Below are 4,654 nucleotides of genomic sequence, written 5' to 3'. Positions count from 1 at the left end.
AGAGTACTAGGAGGGGTTTCAGTGATCCTTTTACTCAGCTGGCCCACTTGTGCTTCCAAATTTCTAATGGAAGACCTTGTTTCATTCATGAAACTCACAGTGGCCTTAGATAGATCAGAGACTAAATTTGCTAAGCTAGATGGATTCTGCTCAGAATTCTCTGTCTGTTGCTGAGTGGATGATGGAAAAGGCTTGCTATTGCTAAACCTGTTTCTTCCACCATTATTAAAGCCTTGTTGAGGCTTTTGATCCTTCCATGAGAGGTTTGGGTGATTTCTCCATGATGGATTGTAGGTGTTTCCATATGGTTCACCTATGTATTTTAACTCTGCTATTGCAGGGTTCTCAGGATCATAAGCTTCTTCCTCAGAAGATGCCTCTTGAGTACTGTTGGATGCTGCTTGCATTCCATTCAGACTCTGAGAAATTATATTGACTTGCTGAGTCAATATTTTGTTCTGAGCCAATATGGCATTCAAGGTATCAATTTCAAGAACTCCCTTCTTCATAGGCGTCCCATTACTCACAGGATTCCTCTCAGAAGTGTACATAAACTGGTTATTAGCAACCATGTCAATGAGTTCCTGAGCTTCTGCAAGAGTTTTCTTTAGGTGAATGGATCCACCTGCAGAAGTATCCAATGACATCTTTGATAGCTCAGATAAACCATCATAGAATATATCCAGGATAGTCCATTCTGAAAGCATGCCAGAAGGACACTTTTTGGTCAGCTGCTTGTATCTTTCCCAAGCTTCATAGAGGGATTCACCTTCTTTCTGTCTGAAGGTTTGAACATCAGCTCTAAGCTTGCTCAGCTTTTGAGGAGGAAAGAACTTGGCTAAGAGAGCCGTGACCAGCTTATCCCAAGAGTTCAGACTGTCTTTGGGTTGAGAGTCCAACCATATTCTAGCTCTGTCTCTTACAGCAAAAGGGAAAAGCATGAGCCTGTAGACTTCAGGATCTACTCCATTAGTCTTAACAGTATCACAGATCCGCAAGAATTCAGTTAAGAACTGAAAAGGATCTTCAGATGGAAGTCCATGAAACTTGCAGTTCTGCTGCATCAGAGAAACTAGCTGAGGTTTCAGCTCAAAATTGTTTGCTCCAATGGTAGGGATGGAGATACTTCTTCCATGTAAATTGGAATTAGGTGCAGTAAAGTCACCGATCATCCTCCTTGCATTATTGTTATTTTCGGCTGCCATCTCCTCTTCTTGTTCGAAAATTTCTGTAAGGTTATCTCTGGATTGTTGTAATTTAGCTTCTCTTAGTTTTCTCTTCAGAGTCCTTTCAGGTTCTGGATCTGCTTCAACAAGAATATTCTTGTCTTTGCTCCCGCTCATATGACAAAGAAGAGGGCACAGAAAAATAATAATAATAATAATAGGGATTCTTTATACCACAGTATAGAGGTCCCTGTGTGAGTGGAAGAAAAGAATGGATAATCCAAACACAAAGGTGATGATAGGAGCAGAGATGTGAGATGAAGAGGAGTGTTAGTAAATGAATAATTAAATAGAAAGAGATGAGAGAGGAAGAGAATTTTCAAAAATTATTTTTAAAAAGAGTTAGTGATTTTCGAAAATAGTTTTTGAAAAAGGTTAGTAATTTTCGAAAATTCAAATAAAAAATAAAATAATTACTCTAATTAAAAAGAAATTTTGAAAAAGAGGGAAGATTTTTTCGAAAATTAGAGAGAGAGAGTTAGTTAGGTAGTTTTGAAAAAGGTAAGAAACAAACAAAAAGTTAGTTAGTTAGTTGAAACAAATTTTGAAAAGATAAGAAGTTAGAAAGTTAGAAAAGATATTTTGCAATCACTTTTTTGAAAAAGGTAAGATAAGAAGATATTTTTGAAAAGATATGATAGAAATTAGTTTTTGAAAAAGATTTAATTTTTAAAATCTCAATTAATGATTTGATTCATAAGAAATCACAAGATATGATTCTAGAACTTAAAGTTTGAATCTTTCTTAACAAGTAAGTAACAAACTTGAAATCTTTGAATCAAAACATTAATTGATGATGTTATTTTCGAAAATATGATGTAAAATTAAGAAAAAGATTTTTGAAAAATATTTTTGAAATTTTCGAAAATAACTCAAAAAAATAAAAAAAAATTTGATTTTTGAAAAAGATTTTGAAAAAGATGAGATTTTTAAATTGAAAATTTGATTTGACTCATAAAAACAACTAGATTTTAAAATTTTTTGAAAAAGTCAAATCTAATTTTCGAAATTTTAAGAGAGAAAAAGGGAAAGATATTTTTTTGATTTTTGAATTTTTATGATGAGAGAGAAAAACAAGAAAAATGATGCAATGCATGAAAGTTATGGATCAAAACAATGAATGCATGCAAGAATGCTTATGAATGTCAAGATGAACACCAAGAACACTATGAAGATCATGATGAACATCTAGAACACATTTCTGAAAAATTTTTTATGCAAAGAAAACATGCAAGACACCAAACCTAGAATTCTTTAATGCTTAGACTCTATGAATGCAAGAATGCATATGAAAAACAAGAAAAGACACAAAACATGAAAACATCAAGATCAAACAAGAAGACTTACCAAGAACAACTTGAAGATCATGAAGAACACTATGAATGCATGAATTTTCGAAAAATGCAAGATGAATATGCAATTGACACCAAACTTTCAACTTGACTCAAGACTCAAACAAGAAACATGAAATATTTTTTTGATTTTTTATGATTTTCTAATTTTTTTGTATTTTCTTTTAATTTTTCGAAAATCATTTTGAAAAAGAAAAATAAGGATTCCAAAATTTTTAATATGAATTCCAGGAATCTTATGCTCTTTAGTCTAAAGCTCCATTCAAAGGGTCAGGCATGGCTTAATAGCCAGCCAAGCTTTAGTATGTAACTCAGACATGATACGCCTGACATGCCCTACACAGAAGAATTAGACATGGCTTTACAGCCAGCCAGGTTTCCACATGCTTCATGAAACACTAGAATTCATTCTTAAAAATTCTGAAGAAAAATATATTTTTGAAAATATTTTTATTTTTAAAAAATTTTTTTTTTTCAAAAACAAAGGAGAAATTTTTTGAAAGAATTTTGAAAAATTTTTTGAAAATAAAGCAAAAAGAAAATTACCTAATCTGAGCAACAAGATGAACCGTCAGTTGTCCAAACTCGAACAATCCCCGACAACGGCGCCAAAAACTTGGTATGCGAAATTGTTACTCAGGTTGTGAATTATTGTTCGAAATTGATTCCCTGGCGATGGCACCAAAAATGGATGCACAAAACCATGGTCTAAACATATCTTCACAACTTCGCATAACTAACCAGCAAGTGCACTGGGTCGTCCAAGTAATAAACCTTACGTGAGTAAGGGTCGATCCCACGGAGATTGTTGGTATGAAGTAAGCTATGGTCACTTTGTAAATCTCAGTCAGGCGGATATAAAATAGTTATGGAGTTTTCGAAATTAATACTAAAATAAGGATAGAAATACTTATGTAAATCATTGGTGAGAATTTCAGATAAGCGTATGGAGATGCATTCATTCCTCTGAACCTCTGCTTTCCTGCTGTCTTCATCCAATCCGTCTTACTCCTTTCTATGGCTGGCTTTATGTAAGGATGTCACCGGTGCCAATGGCTACTTTCAATCCTCTCGGGAAAATGGTCCAAATGCTCTGTCACAGCACGGCTAATCGTCTGGAGGCATCACCCTTGTCGTTGGTTGCATCCTATTCCTCTCTGTGAAAATGGTCCGATGCGCTGTCACTGCATGGCTAATCATCTTGGAGGTTCTCGATCATACTGGAATAGAATTTACTATCCTTTTGCGTCTGTCACTACGCCCAGCACTCGTGACTTTGGAGTTCATCACAGTCATTCAATCCCGGAGTCCTACTCGGAATACCACGGACAAGGTTTAGACTTTCCGGACTCTCATGAATGCCGCAATCAATCTAGCTTATACCACGAAGATTCTGATTAAGAGATCTAAGAGATACTCATTCAATCTAATGTAGAACGGAAGTGGTTGTCAGGTATGCGTTCATAGGGAATGATGATGATTGTCACGTTCATCACATTCAGGTTGAAGTGCGAATGAATATCTTAGAAACTGAATAAGTTGAATTGAATAGAAAACAGTAGTACTTTGCATTAATCCTTGAGGAACAGCAGAGCTCCACACCTTAATCTATGGAGTTCAGAAACTCTACCGTTGAAAATACATAAGTGATAATGGAGTTCATTGGTCTCGGCCCCAGAGGGGAACCGGAGTAACCAAGACTACGAATACAATGATAAAAAGTTCTATTTATAATAAACTAGTCACTAGGGTTTACAGAAGTAAGTAATTGATGCATAAATCTACTTCCGGGGCCCACTTGGTGTGTGCTTGGGCTGAGCTTGAAGTCTACACGTGGAGAGGTCATTCTTGGAGTTGAACGCCAGCTTTTGTGCTAATTTGGGCGTTGAACTCCACTTTGCAACTTGTTTCTGGCGCTGGACGCCAGAATTGGGCAGAGAGCTGGCATTGAACGCCAGTTTTCGTCATCTAAACTTGGGCAAAGTATGGACTATTATATATTTATGGAAAGCCCTGGATGTCTACTTTCCAATGCAATTGAAAGAGCGCCATTTTGAGTTCTGTATCTCCAGAAAA

General features: G+C 35.7%; 1 non-coding gene across 1 annotated transcript; it reads left to right on the top strand.

Annotated features, from left to right (window-relative positions):
* The first annotated feature begins 705 nt into the window (after window positions 1-705).
* On the top strand, window positions 706-809 carry LOC112787095 (small nucleolar RNA R71). Its single transcript, XR_003194528.1, has one exon. It is a non-coding gene; the product is annotated as a small nucleolar RNA R71 (small nucleolar RNA).
* Window positions 810-4,654: the final 3,845 nt, after the last annotated feature.

This window comes from Arachis hypogaea, chromosome 20, assembly GCF_003086295.3.
Source record: "Arachis hypogaea cultivar Tifrunner chromosome 20, arahy.Tifrunner.gnm2.J5K5, whole genome shotgun sequence".
NCBI classification, from domain to species: domain Eukaryota; kingdom Viridiplantae; phylum Streptophyta; class Magnoliopsida; order Fabales; family Fabaceae; genus Arachis; species Arachis hypogaea.
This window is presented reverse-complemented; position numbering and strand designations above follow the sequence as displayed.